The sequence below is a fragment of the Pinus tabuliformis genome, chromosome 8 (assembly GCF_031772625.1).
Source record: "Pinus tabuliformis cultivar Carrire ecotype Pingquan chromosome 8, CPIR1, whole genome shotgun sequence".
Lineage (NCBI taxonomy): Eukaryota > Viridiplantae > Streptophyta > Pinopsida > Pinales > Pinaceae > Pinus > Pinus tabuliformis.
Window position 1 is genome coordinate 1,085,983,560 of NC_142294.1, and position 26,720 is coordinate 1,086,010,279.

At 35.5% G+C, this 26,720-nt stretch overlaps 1 non-coding gene across 1 annotated transcript; it reads left to right on the forward strand.

Annotated features, from left to right (window-relative positions):
* Window positions 1–11,708: 11,708 nt before the first annotated feature.
* Window positions 11,709–11,812, forward strand: LOC149239127 (U6 spliceosomal RNA). The gene has a single exon (XR_016246829.1). It is a non-coding gene; the product is annotated as a U6 spliceosomal RNA (small nuclear RNA).
* Window positions 11,813–26,720: the final 14,908 nt, after the last annotated feature.

Genomic DNA, 26,720 nt, shown 5'->3' on the forward strand with positions numbered 1-26,720 from the left:
CATGGTTGAGTATAATTAGTTTATTAATTTCATCTTTTATGGGTTTAATATCTAATTTATTCTCTGTGTTATTTAGGGGTGAGTTATTATGTAGTTGTTATTTTCGATTTTTAATCTCACTTTTCAAAGTGTCATTTTCTTTAACCATTGCTTGTTTGCTATGTTTGATTTCTTGAATTCTACCTTTCATTCCTTGGAGTTTAGTTTTAATTGAGAGTTTTATTTTCTAGCGATTTGTGGCTATTGTCAAGCATTATAGTTAATTCTAGTTTAAAATGGTTTTCTCTTTCAAGGATTCAATGTAATCATAAAGACTCTTTAGGGTAATTTTACTTGGTCTGCATTTGCTAGAGGGAGGTTTAGAAAGATAAGGAGAAGTACTCATAGTGGAAATAATAAAAACTTAACAAGAGGAGAGTAAGTGAGAACATATGCACCTGTCAAAGATTAGATTATATCGTCCCTTAGTCTCACTGCGACCATGATTGGAATGATACCGAAGCTTTATTCCTCCCTCAAATTGACTCAGTTGTTGCACGTTGTGGGGTTATCCGACATCTGTAGAATTACGATGCCACATGTCTGTCTCATGGAGGGGTCACAGTCCCTTCCAACACACAGTCCATGTGCATTCGTTGCTCGATTCCTATATGGAGAGCCTTCACTATTTAACCCGAAACTCAGTGGTTGAAGAATGGACTTTATTGTCTAGTTAGGGCCTCGCACTGTAAAGAATAAATTTCTAGTTAGGGCCTCGCACCATAGAGACCAGACTGTATCGTCCCTTAATCTCGATGTGATCATGATTGGAATGATACTGAAAATCTATTCCTACCTCGAATTGACTCGGTCACTGCACGTAGCGGGGTTATCTTATGTTGGTATAATTATGATGTTGTGGGTCTTAATGTTCATCAAATGTCTTACTGGAGACCTCAGTTGCAGTGTTGGGGATACTCTCCAGTTCTAGTTGAGAAGTCTCTTATTTACAAATGTGATAAATTCAATTGCCCCCTGCATCCAAAAATAACACAGTAATCCACAGTTGATATTTATAAAACTCTTATCTATGCCTCTACAGTATATTTGTAACATCCCAAAATAACTATGTAATTAATTTTCTAATTAATATCCAATTCAAAACAAAGTAGCAATTACCTGTATTACCTGTGGTTGATGTCTGCTAATGGCAACATGGTTTTGGGGACGACTCCACCTAACCGTAGGTTCAATTTCGCAAGGACTTGCTACAATTGGCCACCACCGAGCCCTTAATCAACGTACTACTACGAGTGACTCCTCTATCTTAGAATACCATTCTCCCAAGAGAATGAAAGATAGAATCTTGGGATGATGGAATGGCCCCCATCCTCATCACCATCTAATAAATAGAGAAAACATTGGAAGGGGAACCACATGGATACACTCCATGTGTCTACATGCAACTTTATTGCTTTCTTGATTTATTTCTTTTATTTTAACTTTTTGATAGCTTTACTGATTTTTTTACTGTTTTCTTGTTTTATTTCTATTTATATTTATTTAGAGCTTTAGTATGGCTATTTATTATTTATTACTATTTTTATTTTTATTATTTTTTTATTCATTGTTTATTATTTATTTTCTTTTATTTTTTTAATATTATTTATTATTTTATATATTATTTATTATTTTTATTATTTATTTATTATTTTTATTATTTATTATTTATTATTAAGGGAGGGACATTACAATATTTAATAGGGAAATCACAAAAGTTGGTCTTTCATTGGGTGCTAGAGGGAAATGAGAGCATGGGAATTCTGCCAAGGATACTAAAGTTGTGCCGCATTTTTTGAGATCAATTGATACACATAATTTTTATTTTCCCCAAGTTGAAAGGTTTGGAGGATCTTTATGTGGTAGGCAAGATTGAATTCTACATCAAATCTACTAATCAAAATTCACGTCATAGAAGATCAAAATTCCTGGTTAGGGCCAATTGTCTAGGAAAATCCTCTCTGTAGACAGAGACGATCCCTCTAGCCCAATGAGTGGGACTAGAAACCTACTTGAAAATCTACTAGACACTTTCCTAAGTTACAATCGAAATGGGAGAAGAGGAAGACGACCTACCTCGTTTTGATGCTATAACGTCCTCCTTTGTTGAAGACCTCGAATCGCTTGCACCACAGGCTCGGTCCTACTTCTCACAAGATTTGAAATCCTGCACAAGAGATCAAGACACAACAAAGCATACAAGCACAAATAACATAATCCAAAGTAACCTACTTAACAGATCAAGGAGAATTAAGATACATGACGCATTAGCACACACATTTATGGAAAGTGAACCAATATTTGTATGTATTAATAGAATAAAGGAGGAAGCATACAACCAAGCATTGATGTCAATAAGCTCTCCAACTGCTCCTTCTCCAAGCCAAATGAGTAGCATGTAGGCACTATCTCAGCATAAGGGTGCAAATAGCCAAAGACCAACCATTTGGGAATGGGAAAAGATGAATAGATAGGCAGAGAAAGGGAGTTAGGATCTCTCCAAAGATAGGAGAAGGCCCTCATCTCAAGGGTGTAGCTCATAGGGATAAGACTAAAGGGCCAAGTTGAGAGAACTTGACCTCATCCACACCGAACAACCTCTAGCTCGTCGTTCTGGAATCCTGTACATCATGTACCTTCTTGTCTTGTTTGGGAAATATTGCCTTTTAGTGATCATCACGGTTATCCAAGCCAAAAGCATGTTGGCATCGTGAGGCTGGTATAGTGCAACTAGCAACCAACACGAGTTCCTAGTTTCAAGGTATTGATGATGCTAAAATTATGGTTTTAGAGCCCTTTTATTCAGGGGAAGTTCAAGGAATTTTTCAATTAGTGATTCAGGGAGGATCTGAGCCACATATCAAGATAAGTACATTTCATGATTGCTAGGTTTCAGGCACTTCGAGGTATGTCACAGGGAAGTGTGGGAGGTGTGACAAAATATTGTGTAGCAAATGCCGCCTAAAACATGAAGGAAGAACAAGGAGTGATGGCTGAGATGATTTACGAGATTTTGCAAGGATGAGATCAAACATTGTCAAGAGACCAATAAATCAAGGATGCATACGCATATACATATTTGATATCAAAACATGAATCCACAGTATGGACACAACCATCCGTATATTAAGGAATATGAAAAAGATCCATTGCATGGGTGTAACCATCCGAATGAAAAGGATCATCTATAAATATAAGATCCAAGGTATGGAGGAAGACACCCGATATGGAAGGATCATCATCATCATAAAGATAAAGTCCCATAGTATGGTCACAACCATTCGTACAGAAGAAACATGTGTACAATCATGAACAATATATAACTCCACGTAGGCTGAGTCATATCAGACAAGACTTAGGGTCTTGTGCTCCATCCCAACCCAATCAAAGTATGAATTCTAACATGCAAATGAATGTTCGAAGTCGAACATGCTAAAAAACAACCTAATTACTGGCCAGTGATGTGGACCGTTAACAGGCACGAGAGAATCCACCAACAATGAAAATGACCCTCAATGGTATGACAGTACAATCCATGAATGTGAAAATGAAGCTGATGTTGAACACTTGTGGAATCACCCAATCGAAGTTCAATAGTGAAAACCTGTCATCGGATGCAAATAAATTTCCATTAAGGCATGCAAGCCCTAAGGTATTGAAAGGGAGTTTCTAGGTCATCTTCCTCGATAATGAGCTGAAGTTGACAAGAGGTGACCCGTCAAGGAGGGTCATGATGATTCCCCCATTATTGACATGAAACAAGGAATAAAGTGAAATGAATCAGTATGATCAATAATGTAGAAAAAGGCCAGACAATGTACAGGTAACAAACTAAAGATAAGACTTCTCTTGAACATATCGGTGACATGACTTTGGAGTGTGGCGGCATTTGACTCAACATAAGACCAATAATCATAATGACAAAATGGAATAGTCAAATGAGAGGCAAATGGATCACCCAAACTTGGAAAGGCAAGTGACTGAGTGAGGATATCCCAAACTCGACACGAGAAACATATGAGTGTCATGTTCAAGAGTGACATGCTGCCTATATAAGAGATGTTCCATTTTCATTTTTCCCCACTATTTCTAGTGAGTACCTCATTATTTTTCCACGAGTCCTAGGAAGGAGAAACTCGGGCTCATCATGGTAACAAGTATTTCATCGTTTAATTTTTATGAGTTTGACAAAAGAGTAAATCAGTGTCTTTTTCATATTTATAGAGTTTGAAAAGAGAGACAAAAATAAAACCTCATTAGGTCCCTTTTTGTAATTTGTTTCCTGAATCTGAAAAGGTAGAAAAAATATTCGAGAGAACCTCCTAGCCATGTTCAACTAAGGTGTTCCTCTTTCATACAATAGTCTATCTTAGTCTCGAAAAGGGTTAAACTTATACAGAGTAGACGTCATTTCATTTACTTTTACAAGTTTGAAACGACAAGTACTTGACAATCTTTTCATTTTTCGAGAGTTAGAAAAGAGATTAAAGATGACTCCTCCTGGAGGAACGAGTGGTATAAAAGGATAGCAACTTGTTCCAGTAATGATGGAACTACTCGAAACATGTAAAGGTTAAGAGGCTAGCTAATAAGAGCACTCAACATAGATGTTCCTCAAGAAAGGGTAAAACAACTAAGTGAAAGTGTATGATCAGCCAAAGAGATGGTGAAAATGGAAAGAAACAACCAAGGCTCATCTAGCAAAAATCGACTGATAAAAATGGAAATCATGATAGGTAAAATAGGAATGGTTTCATTTTTACACAAGCTTGAAACATGATAAATTATGCTTGAGTATACTTGAAGATGGTTTCATTTTTTCACAAACCTCAAACATGGGAAAAAACTATACTTGTATTTGGTTTCATTTTTACACAAGCTTGAAACAAAGATAAACTATGCTTGAAATAAGTTTGCATGCCCCCAGCATAATGACTCAATACGAGGTACATGCCCCCCAAGTTCATTTAATTCACCTAAGTAGACTACTAGTTACTAATAGGTGGATGGAATGAAGATTTACTTACGAGATCAAGTGAAAGACTCGACTGGGATTCTACGAGATCCAATCAAGGAATTGAATTGGAAGGGGATTTGTTTCATTTTTTAATGAGCATGACATAGGAAAAAAACCATGCTCATGACACTTTGTTTTTTTTTTATCGAGATTGAAATAGGAAAAGAACCATGCTCATAACCTATTTCATTTTTAACGATGTTGATATAGTAAAATAATTATCCTCATGGGGACCTATTTCATTTTTTAATGAGGTTGACATAGTAAAAGAACTATCCTCATGGTCCTTGTTTCATTTTCTAAGGAGCTTGACACAAGACAAGGAACTTTGCTCCAAGGCCTTGATCACAAAACAAAAGAGGCCATAGTTTCCAAGAGGTTCTCATCATATGGAAGAATAACCCTCTGAAACGGATACATGTGTAGGGATCCAAATGAAAAATTGGGCTCCAATGTGCCCAGTACATGATGTGATACATCACCTACTAGATGATTAGTGATGCAGGCAAGGAACAGGTGCCCACGTAATTAACTTGTGGTGAGGGTGATACTGCTTGCACATAAAAACCATTTAGGTATGATGGTTGAGTGGGAGCTGATTCAGGACCAATGAATGTAAGTTATCAATGATCAAAATGATCCCTTCATTAGGGAAACACATCACTCGAAAGAGGGAAGAGACAAGAGCTCACATGACATAAACATAGTCACAACCAAGGAGTATATTAAAATCTAAAGGGCCTTGCACAACCATCACGTCTATATAGATAGTCTTTCCTCCCAAAGTAATAGGAAAGTTAGAAAGGATCCCTAAAGGTTCACTTGTTCCTTTGATAAAAGATAAAATATTTTTGGTGACTAGGGACAAGCTGAGGAGAACCTAAATCTTGCCAAATAGTTGAGGATAGGATGCTAAAAAATGTGCCCTCGTCCATGACTATGCTAGGTACGTCCATATGGTAAGCTTGTACTATAATATGGAAAGGCACATAAGTTAGAAGACAATATCCTACTAGTCAACTCCAATTAAAATAAGTGATTAAACTACTCGAACGTGAGAGATGCCCTCTTACTTGATGGGAACATGAGGAATTCTCTCATGCACCTCGAGAATAAGAGAATTTACCCTCAGTTCATTCGAAACTGAAGAAACCATAAAAACCTGAGCAGTATGAGATTCACTCTCTACTGGAAAGGTATGTTTAAATAAAGATGGAGCCAATTCTATCAGTTTCTTGACCAATGTTTGGTCAAGAACGGACTCACGAGACTCACTTTCATAGAGAGTGGGGTTGACCAAAGATGGATTTCAATCAATCACTTGAACTAGCGAAGGATCAAGGGAAATCTTCTGATAACCAACCAGAAGACGAGACTAGGAAGAAGTATGGTTTTCCAACTCTTGGAAGCTTCATCCATAAGAGGAAAAAGGTGAATGGGATGATTACCTTCACACAACTTACAAGGAAATTTGATTTTTCCATTTTCCCCATGGACCTTATTATTACTAGTTGAGGGTTTTTCACCAGCATGAACTCCAGATGCTAATGACAAAGGTTGATGTTAATCTATGGACCACACTTCTAAGACCTTGGGAATACCAGGACAATTCCTAAGAAGGTGGTCACCCTTACATAACTACAAGGGAATTTGACTTTCTGGGGCTGATTGGAAGATTTTTCTTCATTAGTTGCATCTATAGCGATGGTTGTTTGGTTTCCCTCTTGCTTATTTGGCTTCTTCTTCTTTGTCTTCTTCTTCTTCTTCTTAGCTTCCTGGTTACTAGAACCCAAAATTTCGCCAGGCGAAGAGGAAGAGTGGGGTGAAGAAATAGGTGAAGAAGGAAAGGGGTCAACTTTAGGATCAACCTGATGTTGATGTTGTTCAGGTGGAGAAGAACTTGGTTGAAAATCAGTTTGGACACTTAGAATCACTGAGGTTGAAAATAACCAAACTGGGAGACCAATCACCAATCCAGGAAGGGCCAACATTGCCATATAAGGAGCACCAATATTTCAAAAATAAGGAAAAGGAATAGGATTCCTGCCAAAGGGGTTTCCTTGACTCGTAAACTTAGGAAATTCTTCCATCATTATCAACTTAAGATATACTAAGGATTATTTCCATAGGAAGGATGTTGTTTCACGGTCAATTAATTGATTTTAGAACTTTAACAAAAATAAATCAAAAGGGGCAATCTAAGCAAAATGGTTTACCAAGTATCTATGAATCGCTATATACACCTTAGCCAAAAGCAAGGACTTAATGGACGATGTCCAATCTCCTTAAATTCTATGTTCGGTGTATCGTGGTTATAAGGTGGATGACTCGGTTACATGTGGCTAAAGGATAGCAACCTAATGGGGTCTCCTAATATATACACGATGATATGGGGAGCACAAGTCTGTGTTAGTGTTGTTTGATGCAAAACTGTTTAATGAGAGTGTCCCTATATACTTATCATACTGAAGTTCCTTTGATATACTCGAAAGTACTGGAGAATCTTCTATATACTTCCATACTGGGAGGGGATTTCATCCCTAGATTACACTGTAGGCAGTTAATGACAACTGCTATGTTTAAATACACCGAAACACATCTCTAGACTAGACCTCTAGATATTTGCGTTAAGTGACAAATGCTCCTTAGGTTAATTGAGGTAAATTTTAAATTTATCTTGGATTAAGTTTCAATTTGATGATTCAACGATGTCACCTGAATTCCTAAGATGAAGCTATACGGAAAAAGGAAACTTTCCACTTCAATGATTGCTAGACTAATTAAGGGAAGAGATTTCAATCAATAATGTATCAAACAACATGCCTTCCACTAACTTTCACTTTCATCTTCCAAACACAATGCCAAAAGTAAAAATGATTTCCACTTTTCATTATCCTAAATGGAACTTTTTCGAAAGTAAAATGATTTTACTTTACAAAGATGCACTTACATGAATTATGCTTTTCTTTTCATTTTGAATGATTTAATGCACCTAATACAGTCTTCACCTTTCAATCACCGAAAAAATGTGATCTATTTTCAATGATGAATCTCAAAAAATAACTTTCCAATGCAACTAATCTAATGCATTTTCACAAAAAGTAAATTTTGAAAAACAAGCTAAAACAAATGCACAATGATGTTTTCAATGATTTCCATAGAAAACAACACTCAATCAATTAGAAAAACCAGCATCTCAATGACACCAACAAGCAACAAGCAATGACCAATTGACCAGAAACCCTACAAATCAATAAGATTTCACTTCAAAGTCAATGAGACAAATTTTGCAAATTAATCAAGACAATCAATCAAAGAACTAAAAAATCCAAGCATACAGGATGGGAAAAGACCTTAGGGGCCAAGACACACTGGATTCTAAGGCAGAAACCTTAAAAATTCACACATTCAAGGATTAGTGCTACTTTATTTACCCAAACTTGAGATGATTGGGTTATCAACGCTACTTTTCATAGCCAAACCGATGCTAGTCAGGGTCATCAACACTACTTTATATAGAAAAAGTAGTGATGATTTTCAGCGCAAGAAAACAGTGAAGAAAATTGTTTTCAGTGCAACTCTAAAGCTAAAAGCAAGCGTTGGTAGCATGACTATCATTGGTAAAACTTGTGCTAAGAGAGGAATATGGAAAAAATAAAAATTATTTCAAGAATCAATCCATATTTAGCACTCTAAGGGAGAAATCATTAACTCTTTAAACCTAGACTGATGCATACAAGCTGAGAAACTGACAGTTGGTCAAACTCATTAGAGAATCAAATTGAAGGAATGGATGGAAAGAGTTATAGCTTCCATAGTGGAGTCACCATATTTTTGTCTACGAAAATCCTCTCTGCAGATAGAGACGATCCCTGTAGCCCAATGAGTGGGACTAGCAACGTACATGACAGTCTAGTAGACACTTTCCTATGTTACAATTGAAATAAGAGAAGAGGAAGATGGCCTACCTCGTTCTGATTCTATAACGTCCTCGTTTGTTGAAGACCTCAAATTGCTTGCACCACAAGTTCAGTCCTACTATCATAGTGTTTGAATGCCTGCATAAGAGATCAAGACACAACAAAGCATACAAGTACAACTAGCATAATCAAAAGTAACCTACTTAATAGATCAAGGAGCATTAATATAAATGATGCATTAACACACACATTTATGGAAAGTGAACCAGCAATTTTATATATTAATAGAATAAAGGAAGAAGCATACAAACAAGTCTTGATGTTAATAAGCTCTCCTTGAGTGAATGTCAAGTCCAAGCTCAAGATCTCCAAGCACTTCTTCTCCAAGCCAAATGAGTAGCATGTAGGCACTGTCTCAGCATAAGGGTGAAAATAATCAAAGACCAACCATTTTAGAATGGGAAATGATGAATATATAGGTAGGGAAAGGGAGTTAGGATCTCTCCAAAGATAGGAGAAGGCCCTTATCTCAAGGAGGTAGCTCATAGGGATAAGAACAAAGGGCCAAGTTGAGAGAACTCAACCTCATCCATGTCGAACAACCTCCAGCTCATCGTTTTGGAAGCCTCTAGATCATGAAGCTTATTTTCCTCTTTGGGAAAAATTTCCTTTTAGCAATCATCGTGGGTATCCAAGCCAAAAGCGCACTAGCATCATTAGACTAGTATATTGCAACTAGCGACTAGCATGGGTTCCCAGTGTTAGGGTAGCAATGATGCTAAAATCAGGGTTTTAGTGCCCTTTTCTTCAGGGGAAGCTCAAGGCATTTTTTAATCAGTGATTAGAGAGGATTTGAGCTACATATCAAGATGAGTACATTGCATGATTTCCAGGTTTCGGAAACTTCGAGGTATGTCACAAGGAAGTGCGGAAGGTGTGACAAAACACTGTGTAATAGGGCCTCACACTGTAGATATCAAATGTCACGAGGTCATTAAAATTGCAGTGTGGAGACGATGGGATTCATGCACGGTGGAGTGAATCAATATATATATTCACCCAAACTTTAAATAATAATAAACAATATAACTAATTAAATTTAATTAATTTACTTTAAAATAATAATAATAATAATATTATATTTTATATAATTAATTATTATTATTGTTGTTGTTGTTGTTGTTGTTGAATACGAGACATATTTCGGTAAAAATAACATTCGAGAAATTATAAATAAAATATTTATTAAAAGAGAATAGATTGGAATATTCAATTTAATTTAAAAAGAAGCTTAAAAATCCCAAAAAGTTTAATTGGGTTAAATTTAACAAAAGGAATAAGCCAAGGTCAACCAAAATTGATAAATAAAATAATATTCAAAATTCAAAATTACCAATTAATCCATATTAAATTAATTAATTAATTTTATTATTATTATCATTTTTATTACTATTATTATGGTTGACCAAACAAATAAAATATTGAAGAAAGTAAATCAATGATAACTATTATTGATTTATTTGTTTTACCCTTTTTAAAATAATCTTGACCTTTTTCAATATTACATTTTCTTGGTCAATGATAATAATAGTAATAGGAATAATGTCTATGAGGTTTTGGATAGATGGTGATAAGGTGTTCTGTTAAGGCACTTCTTGATGTGAAGTCACAAGTTCCATTCCCTACCCTATGAAACACAGTGGATGGTTTGAAACGCGTTGACATAATTTCTCTAGTGTGATTTTTACATAAAGATATCTCATATTCAAGATATAGTTTATTTAATTTGGTGCTTATATACGATTCTCACATTGGATGGTAATGTGATTTTTACCTAAAAATATCTCATATTCAAGATATAGATCACAAAAACTTGAATTCAAATATATTATTATTAATATTTATATTTATTCAATAAAAATATTAATAATTAAAATTATTTATAATATTATTAAAAAATAATATTAACTATTAATTAATATTAATATACAATAATATTATCAATATTAATTATAGATATTTATATTAACAAATTTTACCTAACAAATAAATTGTATTATATTATTAATATTATATTAATATCATCATAAATATAAATATAAATATAAATATTAATAATTTTAATAAATAAATAAAAACTTTAAATAATAATAAATCATATAATCAATTAAATTAAATTTATAATAATATAAAGCCAACAAAAATTATAACATAAACGAAAATAAATAATAATACAATAAATCTATAAAAAAACTGATAATCATACATCACCATTGACATAAATAATCTTTGTGTGTCATGCATCATGCATAATCAACGTATCATATTATACCAAAAAGAGTTTTAAAGGATAAATCCTATAAAGTGTATATATTAAATAATGTTGATTCACTCATATAAGTAAGCAATAATGGGTTATAAGTAGTCTAATAGAGAATGGGACTTTACACCCTAATAAATCAACAAAATAGTATAATATATATATATATATATATATATATATATGATTGAGTTTCCTATCAATCGTTACTAAATTCATCTTTGCTACATTTGGTTATGGGTAGGTATGCAAGAATAATGCAATGCTAAGTAGATTGTACTGTTGAGTAGAGAATAAATATAATAATTGTAGTGTTAAACCATGAATAATGTAATGTTGAGTAGAAAATAATTGTAGTATTAAGCACTAGTGATTGTAGTGTTGAGTATGAAAGAATTGTAGTGTTAAGTATGTATTTTTTGGAAACATTTCATGAAATTGGAACAATATATAGAAGATTAGCATGGCCTTTGTGAATGGATGAGATTTGTAAATCAAGAAATGGTTTAAATTAAAAAAAAAAACATGGGGCATAAAGAAAATAGTGACAAGTTTATTGTTAAGGCATTTTGTAGTTTAAAAGTCATCGGTTCCTTTGTAGGGAAAAATCCATTCATGCTAAGGGTTGGTGTGGCCTATGTTGAGTGTTATCCTAGGGTGATTTTGATGCCTTAGATACCCCTGGGTTGGGGCTACTCAAGCTATAGGTTATGCTTTCCATTCATCTCAGGAATCACATAACCTAGGAAAATAAACAAAATAGTATTAAGCAAGAACAATGCAATTCCAAGTATGGAATAATTACAGTGATGAGTAGATAATAATTGCAGAGGTAAGGCGATAGTAATTACAATTTTGAGAAAATAATAATGTAGCATTGTAGTGAAGCACAACTATAATAGGGATTACTTGTATTGGCATAGAGTACTGGTAGGGAATAACATGTTTGTGGTTTCCAATATGTAGAAATGATGGACCATAAATGGTTTATGGTTTTACTATACTAGGGTGGAGGAAATAACATAGAGTACTTCTTAGCTAATTATTATGGTGCAAATTCTTCTCTGAAATTAGGCCATTGTTGAACACTCTTGTAGAGAGAATATGAACTCTGCATTGTATCCATTTTAGTTGAATAATACATTGAATGTGCCCTAGAGTGTGGGTTTTCTCTCTTACAAGTATTGTCCCTAATAAATCATGTTGTTTCATATTTTTAATTTATGCATATTATTCTCTCATGGATTAGTGTAGGAAGCATATTTTATACCTCTAGTAAATTTCAATTGGTATTAAGGCTAGATTACCTCAAATTAAAGTTGTTAGGGACAAGGTTTTTTGATCCAATATTTTCTTGAGTGAAAGCCTGGGTAGAACAAAGTCTTGTTAGGGAAATGATTAGTGCATCTAGATTAGAAATGAAGTTTGAGAGTGCTAAATTTGATTTATGGAAGCTCAATATGGAGAATCTACTTGTAAATCAAGATTATAATATTTGGAACCAACCCCATTTATATGAAATATGAACAATGGGTGGTGTTGGAGAGAAAGGAAGGAATCCTTATCAATATGAGCTTGGATGATTTAGTATTATTGAATATTTATAAATAACAAGCTACAAAGACTATCTATAATAAGTCAAGAGATGTGTGTAAAGATAAATCCCTCATCAATCAACTTTTTCTATGGATTTTTTTTTCCTCAAGAATGAGTATTGGTGAATTTGGAGACAAGAACCTAAATTCATTTAATACTATTTGTGACCAAATTGATTTTAGTTAGATTCAAAATGGATAAGGAGGATCATTGTTATGATTCTTTTGTGTTCTTTACCAAATTCGTTGGACAACCTAGTAATGACCATTGGAAGCACTATAAAAACATTGGTGTTTGATGAGGAAATGACTACCCTACTATTAGAGGATTTCAGGTGGAAAGATTCTAAATCCACCGATGAGGATTGGGCCATCCATGGGAGATTAAAATAAAATGGAAAGAAGAGCAAAATGATTAGATCAAAATCCCATGGTAGATGTAAGTCTCCTAGAAAGTCCAAGACATAATGTTGGAATGGTAGCAAGGTCATGCATTTCAAAAGAGATTGGAATAAAAAGAAGAAGAATAATAGGAAAGAAAAGGACAGTTATGATTATGAGTCTAGAAAACATTCTCAAGATGATGATGGACATGACTTTGTTGTAGCTATGGAAACATGTGCAAGCTAGAGTACATGGAAAATAGACTCTAGAACATCCTTCCATATAACATCTCATCAATTCTCACTTTCAATGTATGATAAATATGTTGGTGGGATGGTATACCTCAGGGAATATTTTAAGGATGGAAATTTATCTTAAAGTGTAGAAACATTGGTGAATCTTACTAGTCCCTGATATGCAAATTGTAAAATGTTTAGGGATACTTTTCTAAAAATATTCAAATTTCTAATAATTTTAGAGACACTATAAAATTTTGACAAAGTTTAAGGATAAATAATTTTATCCTATAAAATTTGGGTGAAACACTTTTAGAAAAAAAGGAAATTGACAAATATTTTTTGGGGGAAAAGATATGGAAAAATAGCCCATCTATGAAATTTAACTCCTAAAATTTTCAATAGTATATCTTGGTGATCACACTCCTCTTAACATTGTAAGTGTTGTCACCAAAAAATCATGCACTCAACTATACTAGACAAGGCACTCAACACTAAAGAATGGAATGTGTAAATGCACTAGTCATTGTTGGAAAAATAAAAATCAAGAAAAACAAAAGTTTCCTAAGGTCACCATTTAAAAAATCATGCCACACAAAGTTAGCTAAGCATTTTTTCCTAGATCTCCGTGGCTATTTCTTCATTAGTTTTCCATATCGATAGAAGTGAGATTTTATAGTCCATAGAACAAATCAAATTAAATGTGCAACCACCAAGTGGAAGGACTAGTTTAAGGGGCTTAGTCTTGAGCCACTACAACACTCAAGTGGAGTCAAGGAGCCTATAAAGCACTCCCCTTGTCTCCCACTAGATCAATTAAATATTAAATATCATAATTGAGCCAAGGGTAAGCAAGGCATGAGCTAAATGTCACTACATTTTGGATCATTTGGCAAAGTAAGTTCAAGGCAATGTTATGTTTCGAAATTGTCGCACAATTGGCACAACTTTGTGTTCATAGAGTTCACCATTAGAGATCTTGAAGGAATTCTTCAGAAGAGATAATTCTTGCAAAGAGAGGGAGAAAAGGGACCTTCCTAAGATCAATTATCTTAGTGTCTATGTGATTATATTGTAACTGTATTAATTAAGTAACAAAATATATCTCTTGCTTCCTTACCTCCTTTTTTGTTTTATTTGTTCTAACATTGTAGATCATGATATTGCTTAGATATAGTTGTTTTGTTTATTTGTTTGTGTGTTCTTATTTCTAAAATTTTTCTTGTTGGTTCTATGTAGGGAAATTAGATGCTCCACTAACAATGATATTATGATATGGGGTAGGCTCCTGCATGGCTCTTTGTCCTTAAAGGAGGCTTATTCTATTGTTGTGGGTCATTTGAATATGGAAAAGGAGAAACTCTGGAGTTGGATTTGGTCTGGAAAATGGTTAATGAAAATTTCAACTTTTACATGGATAATTTCCTAGAGTAGACTTCTCACTTGGGATAGAATCCTAAAGAGAGGATTTGAAGGACAAAACATATGCTTTCTTTGTCTACAATCTGGGGAAACTGTGGACCACCTTCTCCTTTCGTGTTTTTTTGCATTGGAAGTGTGGGATATTCTTATTGACCTTTTTATATTGCTCAACCCAATTCTAACAATGTCAATACTATATTAGGTCAATGGCCAAATATTAAGTTTAAGAATCCTATCATTAACAGAGCATGGAGTCTTGTGATTGGTTTAATATTGTGGAATTTAGGGAAAGAGTGTAATAGAAGGATTTTTAAATAGAAGAAACAAACATGTAGAGTGATCAAAGATATAGTCTTCTCAAATTCAAGGGAAACTCTTTTAATTACTCGATGGTCCTCCGACGATTTGGAAGTGGATAAGGAAGAGGCTCCATTTTTGCAAAAATTCAAAACGGAAAAAGTTATGATCCTTTCTCCTTCAAAGTTGGATCAAAGTAGCCTTCTAGCCTAAATATATTTTTATATCCCCTGTCTTAGTAATGTTATTAAATTAAACTTTGATGCCACCTCAAAGGGTAACCTGGGTCTTGTAGGCTTTGGGAGAATGTTTCAAGATGAAAATCATATTCCCTTAAGATTTTTTGCCATGTACTATGGGTTTGAAAGTAATAATTTGGCATAATTCTTGGCACTAGAGAAAGGCCTTCAAATAGCCATCTAGGAGGGCTTTGAATTGTTGCAAATTGATTGTGATTCTCTTCTCTCCATACAATGTGTCCATAAAGTATTAGATGGGAAACCAACTTCTAATATTGTATATAGTTCAAGACTAGAGGAGGTGTTGTCTAACATCAGTGTGTTATTATGTAGTCAAGAGTATGTAATAGTACAACATACAAGAGGGGAACGAAACATAGTTGCAGATTTTCTGGCTAGTCTAGGTTACCAATTCAAGGATCTTAATTTGATAATCCTTGGCCTCTTGAGAACTTAGAGGATAAAATAGAGAGTCTACATAATTTTATTGACATAGATAAATAGTTTTTCGAAGAAGGCGCCCTGATGGGGTTGTTATCCAGGGAGGGAATGTTTCTACAAATGTGTGACAGGATTACACGTATCTTCTCCTCGTCATGGTGTACCATGAAATCCATTTTTAGGCTTGGGGTAATAATCTCATGTCCCCTGATTATAAATGCATAGGGGTTGATATAGGGTGGTGGAGGTACATTTTTATACACAGTGATGGTGAGGTGTTATCCTCACCCTGCTTCTCTTGTGATTTTAATGTAATAAACATTGTTTGTCTGTGAGGGTTTTCTCACTGTTTTGGTGAGATTGGTAGTGGTAATTTTTTGGTGGTTAAGAGACATCATCTCTTGTTATTTACTTCGTGTTCATGAGTGTTATAGCACCATTTACCACCCTTGGTAGATTTGGTTCTCTATGATATGGCCTAAGGCAACCCTTCCCTACTAGACTTGGTGCATTTCCTAAAAAAATCATGTTTTAAATCCCATACACTACTTTTCCCTATCTAAAGCGCGTGTACATGCGGGTCAGCATATACCCAACCCACGTATATGTGTTAAAATATAAAAAACTATATAGTCTCCTTTAATTCAGGTGGGGTTTACGGGTTTGACCTGATACCCACCTACTATAGCCTGTGGCCCAACTGTTTCCCAGCTGAAAAAACTAATTTGGATAAGTATAAATACATCTCCATGGTAAGGCCCAAGCGAAGAGAAAAGATTAGATATTGATATTATAGTTGATTACATCCCTGATCAAGTCTAAATATATCCATGTGCCTTCTGCACTCCCAGGTCATAGGAAATCCTGTTTCCATCTTGGGTTGGAAACCCCAACAATGAGTGAACTAGGTCAATGTTCTTCATATTGTTTTTGCACAGCACTGCAAGAAAACTAGTATTTGAATTGGTGGTTTTTTTTCCAATTTAGCTATCCAAGATAATGATTTTTTAGGTATATCATATCCATGCCTAATACTGGTGTGTGGTTGTTTGTATCCTAGCAATTTATTTGTCTAGTTCTAGGAAGAGAGGGCATCTTTATGTTTGGAGGCATTGTTTGTGTTTCGGGTACTTTCTAACTTTTGCCTCTGTAAAATCTTGCTAATTCATGTTTTGGGTAACTTAGGTTTCAACAACTCAAGGGGGGTCTCTCTTTGAACCTTCCCAATTGGGATTATTGTGGTCAAGTTAGTGGTCTTCCATAACTCTGGGTGTGATTTTGAAAATATTTTCATATTGTCAAGTGTCCATGTTGTGCTTTACAAATGTGGTTTTCAAAGGTCCATGTATGTAGTTCGTAGATTTTTACAAGTTTATATTGTATTTGGGTCCTATATGTTGAGTTTGGGGGATGATTTGGTTGTGGTTTGGTCGGGATTTCAAAGGTTTGCTTCTTATTCCCTATCTGGTCTTGTTGGTTGTTGTTTATTTCAAGGTTACAAGGAATATCCTCTTCTCTCTGTTACCATTTCTCATTGACAGAGAATGGAAAGTCGCAAAGATGGTGTGAGTAGTTCTAGCTCTCATCATCATTGGTATTTTTCTTGCGATTTTGTAGTAGCTTACTTTGATTTAGTCCCTTTCTAAGTTTGGAGGCAAATTCTACTGGAATCAAAGGAGTTTTGGGATTTCCCTTACTTTTTCAATTCATAGGTAGGCACAAAAGGTCTCATATAGATTCCTAATCCAGGAAAGTTTAGAAAATGAAGGTTTCATGTCCTTCATTCTCTCTCGGTTCACCAACATATGCACAATCACTTCTACATGGTTTTAAGAGAAAAGAAAGTAGATAATTACAATGTTTTTATTGTCCAAGAGGACATTAAATTTCTTCTAAGGAATATACATTTCTTCCTTGATGAAATTGATTTTCATTTGATTAGGTAGAAAAATATGTGGTCTCAAACTTAACTATGAAGCGTTGTTTGATCTTCCTGGAGTCATTAATGTTACACCAGTTGCTAATTATCCTCTATCTATTTATCTTATCTATTTAATATTGGTCCTTTGTTGGTCAAATTTTGGCTCCCTTGGGCTCATATGTTTTTATTGTTACTAAATGCCTTTGTGGATATACCTATGGAATTATATGGCATTTACAGATCTACACTTGTTTTTCTCTTAGTGTTTTTGCAGCAACACTTGGTTTGTCTAGGTCTTTCTTGTGATGGCTTTATTTCTTCCTTGGTATACTGTGGTGTGCATGGTATATTATCAAGGCCCCCATATGATTATAAGTCAAGTTTTACAAGAGAGTTATTTAATTATTGTTAGGTCTTTGGTATGGCATAACTATGGTGAAAGACATTTTATTTCCAGTGTTCATATTTTGTTTGAAAACATTGGTTGTGGCAAATATTTCTCTATCTGATAACTTCCTCTCATCCTCAAAGTTATTCTGATCTTTTATAACTCCGACCTCAATTTGTAGTTGGCGGGAATTGTGTTTTTATTTTTGTAATTAGGTAAAGACTTACATTCCCAGGTTGTGCTTTTTTGCAAGTACTGGCTCTATCATCTCTCTGTATAAATTGTTTCATTAATGAAAATCTTTTGCATCAACATAGAAAAAAGAATAAGATAGAGCTAATGATATATGTTTAAAGGTTTCCCTCAGATAATATGAGTGGATCCATCATGACTAGATGATTAGGTTTCTTGGAATCCCTTTCTCATTTTACTATTCGACTAAAGTCCTCTAAAAGCTTGTAGGTTATATTTGGGAAGAAAGAAAAGAGTAAACTTTGAAACGTGAATTGATACGATTGCCCATTTTTTGAGGTAGCAAAACAATCAATTGATTTTGAAAAGTGTTGATTTAGAATACATCTTCATTTTCTTTAGCATATTTTTGACACTTTAATTTTTTTTATGTATCAAATATGAACATTAAGCATTCAACATTTTTTAAGGCATTTTTGACACTTTAAATTTTCTTATGTCCTTAGTACGCACAATTTTTTTTAAATGTTGTTTATTCAACAATTTTTATTGTTGTCTTATTTCTCTTCTTGTTTTTCGTCCTAGGATGTTAGTTTTTAAAGGGTTTTCCAAACAAATGTTTTTTTGTTTTTGTTTGCAAATTTTTTTACAGAGTTAAAAGAAAATATTAACTATATATATATATATATATATATATATATATATATATATAGAAAAAAACAAAAAACATTAAAAAAATAACAAAATTAACACGTAAAAAATATTCAAATAATAAAAAAACAAAAATATTTAAAAACTATAAAAAAAATACAAATATTTAAAAAAACACACACAAATTTAAAAAAGAAGGGTAAAAAATTAACCCAAAAGTTAAAAAAACAAAAAAATACATTCAAATAAAATAAAAAACCTTTAAAAAATCTTATAATAAAAATATAAAACATACAAAAAAAAAAACAAAACAAAAAATATAATTAGATTTTTTTTTAAACTTAAACAAACACATAACTTAAAAAAATAAAACTAAAAAATTAAAATTTATGAACATTAAAATTAAAAAAATATGGCACCTAATATCTATATATATATATATATATATATATATATATATATATATATATATATCTTCTGTCGCGCTGGGTTCTACGGGCAAGTAAAATATGGCTCCCAGCTTCGTGAAAATAGCTGCTAGCTCATCCACTTCTAGAGGGCAAGCTCTTGCCCATATTGTCAGTGAAGCCCTAGCTCCCACTGTCCAGGTGGTCCAAGCCTCACTCGATGTGGCTTTGAAGTTTTCCGAAAGTGCCCTAATCTGTCGGATCAATGGTTTTTGGCCATGGCTGACATCTCTCCATAATTAGATCTCGGAGGTATGGAAACCTGTCATTTCTGATGAAATTAATATCTACCCCTGTGCTAGGGGTTTCTTTATAGTAGATTTTGAAAATCCTGAAAGCAGACAATGTATTCTAGATTCTGGCCCTTGGTTTTGGGAAAAATAAGGCCTATTCATGAAGCCATGGAACCCATCATTCGATCCCTCTACAGCAGTCATAACCTCAGCACCAGTTTGGGTGAGATTGCCAAGCCTATCCTTGCATCTCTAGAATCTCTCCTCGCTAAAAGCCATTGGAAATACAATTGAGAAATTTCATTGCAGGTGCCCAGAAAGAGAGGAATATGCTAGAACCACCTGTGCATGCATCTGTGTTGAAATGGACTTCAGCGCTGGATTCCCAGCTAAAATAAACCTAACATGTAAAGACTATGTGTGGAACCAGAAACTCGATTATGAAAGTGTCCTCTTCATATGTCGATCCTACTTTGAGACAGGCCATATAGCCAAAAATTGCCCAAAAGCCTCCCAGAAAAATTCTGCTAGAAAAAACCACCACAGATCTACATGGTGGGAAGGAGCACAAAAAGAACACTACACTGTCATCAAAGAAGAATACTCTAGAGAAAGCTCTAAATCACAAGAAATCGGGCAAGAAAGAAACAACTCTCAAGACAAGCAGGGAGAAAGCCCCGCCCAACAAATCAACAGATATGAGGATCTGAATACTGCACAAAATAAATCTTCATTTAATAGTAAAGCAGATCTCCTAGACCAAACTTCTTCTCCGACTATCTTCAAAAGGATGAACACAATAGATCGTGAAGCTAAGACACCAATGTCCCAAGAACTAGAAGAGATGAAGGAGATGCAAGATAAAGGAAGTTGGAAGACTGTAGAGAAAAAAAAGAAAGCTACAACACCAATCTTTCCAAGAAAGATGAGGTGCTGGTGGTGCTGGTGGTTAACGTTCACTAAGACCAAATTGGTCTATCAGACCTAATTTTCTTAGTTTTTAATTATCTGGCTCCTCACCATCATATATATATATATATATATATATATATATATATATATATATATATATATATATATATATTAAAAGCACATAATTTAAAAATAAAAATAAAATTTTATCAACATTAAAATAAGAAAAAATTAAAAAATATGGCGCCTGGGCTACCCAGCCCAGCAGCTGAGTGGCAGGCCGATTCTCGGAATTGCCCTGCCAAGCCTAGGTGTAATATTTTTAACTTTTTGTTTTCTTATGTTTTTAAATTTTTTAATTGTATCTGTTTTTGTTTTTTATGTGCCATATTTTTAATTTTCTTTATTATAATATTCACATTTTATTTTTTTAAATTATGTGTTTATTTTTTTATGTTTTTTAAAACAAATTAACTATATTTTTTTGTTTCTTTTTTAGGTGCCATATTTTTAATTTTAATTTTATTTTAATGTTCATAATATTTTTTTCTTTTAATTATCTGTTTTTTTTTTATGTTTTTTAAAATTTTTAATTAATTTTTTTTAGTTGTTCATTTTGTTTTTATATGTCTTATATTTTATTTTTTTGTTAAGCTTGGTACATCCTCTTTTTTCATTAGTTTATAAAACAAATTTACACCACATAGATTGGCTAGTTGGCCTCAACTTGTTGAGTGGGAAACCAAGTCTGTTGGTGACCTATTCACGTTGTATGCCATCTAGTATCAAAAGAGTTTCAATCTTTCTATCCAAGCTATATAAGTCTTATATTCATGTCCATACTCTAGATATCTACCTATACATATAACTGCATAAGGAAATTTAAAAGCTATCCACATATATAAACAAAACCAACAAGAGATATTGTCTAGTCATGTTGTTCAGCAGAAGTCGATTCCACTGGTGCTGTGTCTTTAGCATTTTTTCCCAGCAGTTCAGTCAATTCCAAGATACCATGGTTGTGCCTCTCAATTCTGTCAAGTCTAACATCCTTCTTGTGCAGTTGAAACTACACCTTCTGAAATTCTAGTTTATAATTTGGCATGCCTTGAAAAGTGACAGCCATGCCCACTGAAATCTTCTCCATATCCTTGCCCAACAGGATTTTTATTAGCCAGTACAGGTATATGGTCTATTTGGATTGAGTGATCTTACCTCTAGTGTTGCTAGGGTCCGGGAAAGGCTCCTCCAGTCCTCCATTTTCGTGTCTATCTCGCTTCCCTGTTTAACTTCATCTTACCATTCCTCTAGAATTTTGTGGATACCTTCATTTGTGCCATCACGGTGTGCCTCTCTCACCTCACTGATAAGTCTTTCCACAAATTTCCTACCTCTGCAAGTCTCAGTTGTACTCAGGTCCTTATCCCTTCTGGTCACTTGCACCTGTCTTCCACAGCCACGGATTTTCGCAGGATGAGCCATGGTTGCATTGTCCCACCCCTATTCATTAAAACAATTCATTAACTAGTGACAATTAAATGGAATATAATAATAGTATTGCATCTAGGTGGTAGTATTACAGCTTTCCAACCCACCTTGTTCCTCCCCTTCCCCAGCAATTGCAGTGCTGGGCCGTCATGCTCATCGGTCAATACCCAAGAGGGGGCTGACCCATTACCATCCCGAGTGGTACCCCTTCACCACAAACACCTCCTCTTAGTCTCAAGCAGGTTAGCTTCAACTCTCCAATTATAGGTTGGTGAGCATTTCCACATGCCCTCGTTTAGCCAACCAATGCATGCATACCCTTTCCCCTCTGCCCAGGATGCAATTAGAGAGCCCAACCTAGACATACCCTCATCCCTGAGCCCCATGGCACCGCCATCGCTTATCTGCCTATCATAGCCAACTTCGTTCCCTTGCCAGACATCCCACCGATAATTCATGACCTTTCCCCTTCTTCTGAGGTTTCTACCTATCTCCCAATAGCTACACATGCATCTGAAGCAAGGGCCATCTCTCAGGCTGTAGGTGGATTGGCAAACTCTACCCCCAAGGCTTGTCTCTGTACCTATACCCACAGTACCCCTACGAGATTCCTCACTTGACCCTTTGTCTAGTATTCCCAGGGTTCCCATGCCAGACAGAAGAATTTCAAAGCTAAGGGACATGGATATAATACCAGGCAGGTGCAGGAGACAAATGCAAGACCAAGAAAATGCCACCAACCTCCACCCCCAATTCCTCCAACGCTACTCCATTTTGTAGTTTTCACCCATAATGCTCCCCCTCTCCCTCAAGTGAAAACCAAAACAGGTCAACATTGTGAGGGTTGAGAGATATCAGAGTACATACCCGTTAATGCTTACAGGAAGATGATGTGCTTGGTGTTGTGGATGGTGTCTCAGAACCCTCCATTTCACCATCCTCCTCATCCACAAGCGATCCGAAGTACAAATCCCAACCATCTCCCTTCACTGTTGTTAAGGTCATCACTAACATAACCCTCACTGCCACTTTTCCCACCATCCTTGCATGCCATCATGAAAAGGGCCACCGCACCCATCGCCTCGAGTGTGTGGGTGGCGGTGGTACTGTTCTCGGGGTTACAGTCCATTAAACCTCTATTCGACTTCCCAACCACTGGCTCACACCTCGATCGGGGTCCTAGCCTCTTGGATGGCCATATTGGAGGCTTTAGCTCTAATCTTGTACCAAGATTTCAATGAGAGTCTGATACCTGTCATCCCAGGGTTGGACTGGCCAAAGTTTTTCCACTGAGTCGTTTTGATGATTACAACCCCAATTGGCTAAGAAGTTTGCCCCTTTATTCCCTTCTCTCCTAATGTGATTAACCATGATGTATTCAAACTTCTAAATCAACTCTTCGATTTCTTGGATTAGTCTAGGCGGTTCTCCAACTGTGGTTGAGCTTATCCCTTTTGGATCCATGGTTCAACTTTTTTAGTGTGCTAATGACCAGGCTTGAGTCTCTGTCAACCGCTAAGTTTCGGTATCCCATGCGGACAGCGATATGCAGGCCTTTCTTGGCTACAACAAATTCTTCTTTGTTATTACTGGTGAACCCACAAGAATCAACGTATAATAACTAATTGTTGGCTTGGGAATCCCAGAAGAGGCCACCTAGGCCAGCTAGTCTAGGGTTACCCTTTAAGGCACCATCGAAACTTAGTTTTATAAATCCCTCCCCTGGGGCAGTGAAAGTATCTAAAGATGTCATTCCTACCCTGCATTTGTTCCAGGCTGAGGGAGATATCATTTCCAAAGATAAGTTAATTTTTTCCATAATTAGAGCTTCCTGGGGGGGTACCTACCTATCCTCTTGGTGTCATTGCTCTGCTAAGATCGTTTCCATGATGTTTTCAATTATTCCTTCCCAGACATATTCTTGAGTTGAGGATTGGTTCTTGAAGATTCATTGATTCAATTCCTTCCAAATGGCTCATAGGTTTAGTCCTAAGGCTAGTCCCCAAGCTGTGTTTAGCACCGAGATGGAGAAGATGTGGCTTATCTAAAGGATAATTGTTTCCCTGATACTATGGTGATATCGGTCCATTCTTCCAAACACTCCTTGCATCTGCCTCCATTTCTGTTTAGCGAATGGGCACGTGTTGAGCATATGCTCCAGATCTTCACTATGTTGTTGGAAAAGCCAGCAAAAGGAAGGTCCATGAAATCCCCTTTTCTGGAGTTGAACCCATGTTAGGATACGTCCTTTACTAACTAGCCATAAGCAAGCTATTACCTTTGGCCATCATCCTCCCTTCCATATTATTTTGGGCTTGCCCTGTTTGGAGATCATATGCTTCTTTTATGGTAAAGGTCCATTTTGTGGTATGACCCCATCTTAGAATATCCGAATCATTTAGGATATTTAGTTTTCTCAATCCCAGTTCTTAATCTCACTAATTCCACTGCTCAGTCTTTGAAGCTTGATGCCAATCTTCTTTCTTTTTTCATCGTCTCTAACCCCCCACCCCTTGTTCTTCTTTCTAGAATTTCTCTACTAGTTGAATGTTCCTATCTCTCATATATATAAATATGTCCCTCAAATCTTGCCTTTCAATAATTCTTTCTCTCTGTTTCCAGGAGTTGTGCCAGAATCTTTTTGTTTTACAATTGTGAATTTCCTAGAAAGCATGTTGGTTAATGAGTTGTTTTGGGCTACTAGGTTCCACACCTTCGATCCTTTAGGAAGGTCCCTATATTGAAGAATATCTTTTGTTCTCTCCGACATGTTATATTTTCATGTCCATATTTTTTTCCAAAGATCCATCCCTCTTCCTATCTATCTACACCATAATTTTTCTCCCATAACTTGGTTCAGAGTGTAGGGATCTCTGAGGCCTAGCCCTTCTTCTATTTTCTTTTTCACTAGGCCCGACCAAGATACCACAACCAATTTCCTAACTTGTCATGCACCACCCCAAAGAAAATACTTAGAAATTTCAACCATTTTGGAGAAAGGCACTTTTGGGGTGGTCATGCCAGAGAGTTGATAAATGGGGATAGAATAAAGCACAACTTTGAGGAGGATTGTGTTGTCTGCTAAGTTAAGGAATCTAAAAGCCCAACTACTAAGCTTTCCCTGAAGCTTTTGAAGAATTGATTTCCAACAAGGAATCTTCAAAGAGTTTCTAGATAGGGGCATTGCTAAATATTTAGATGGGAGGGTCCTAATTCCAAACCCCAAGATCCTTGCAAGGTAAGTTCAAACATTCCCCACGGTGCTAAAAGTGAAAATACATGATTTTCAATTATTTATCCTTGTCCCTGAGGCCTCCATGAAGGTAAGTAGGACTTTTTTTATTCGACGCACTTCTCATAGGGATAGTTGACAAAAGAGAATGATGTCATCCATGAATTGTTGGTGTGTGATGGCTAGGTCATTGCCCCATATCCTTAGGCCTTGAAGCCTAGATTCCATGACTTCATTTTTGATAAAATGACCCATCCCTTCCACTGTATGAATAAAGAGAAAATGAGATATATGGTCTCCCTATCTTAAGCCACAGGTTGGGTTGAAGGTGGGGGTGGGAGACCCTTTTAGCAGGATCGAGATAATAGGGGAAGATATCATGGCATGTATCCAATTTATCCCTCTTTGATCGAAACCAAAGGCTTTGGGGATGCCATTTAAATAGGCCCAGCTTAGCCAATCACAGGCCTTAGAGAGGTCCAACTTAATCAACATCCCTAGAAGCTTTCTCATCTTTAGCGAATGCACTATTTCCTAAGAATCTACAAACCCATCTAGGATTTGTCTTCCTTCTACAAATCCAGTTTGTTGCAGGGATGTGAGGCTAGCTAGAAAAGGTTTAAGGTGCTTTACAATGAGCGTAGAAATAATTTTATAAAAGACATTACATAATTCAATGGGACGAAACCCTTGCATATCTTTAGATTTCGAAGTTTTAAGAATAAGAGAAATGAAAGTAGCATTCAAATTAGGACATACCTTTTGGTTATGATGAGATTCCTCCACCACTTCCAGAATGTCTTGTCCAATGAAGTACCAAGTTGCTTGGAAAAATTCTACCGTGAAGCCATCGGGACTAGGGGCCTTCCTTTTTTGAATTCCTTTGACAACCTCTTCCACCTCCTCCAACGTGGTGGCTTGCATTAGGACTAAATTCTAGTCTCGTGATACTAGATGTGGGATATTGTTCATAATTATTTATATGGCTTCTAATCTGTCCTCCGGCGGTTTCGTGAGGAGGTCTTTGAATTAGTTCACAAGTATCTCATCCATTTCCTCATGTTGAACCCTAGGATTCCCCTCCACATATTTCAAAGAGTATATTCTATTGTGTTGCATGTGATGGACTATAGCTTTATGGAAGAAATGAGTATTTCGTTCGCCTTTTCGCAACCAGATTACCCTTGATTTTTGTTTCCAGAGAATTTCCTCTTGCTTTTTGCTTTCCTCTAGCTGGTTTATTAACAATCCTTCTTCCATCACAAGATCATCAGTTCTCCCTTCTTGAATAATTTTTTGTTGTAGCTCCCGAGTTCTCTTGTTGAT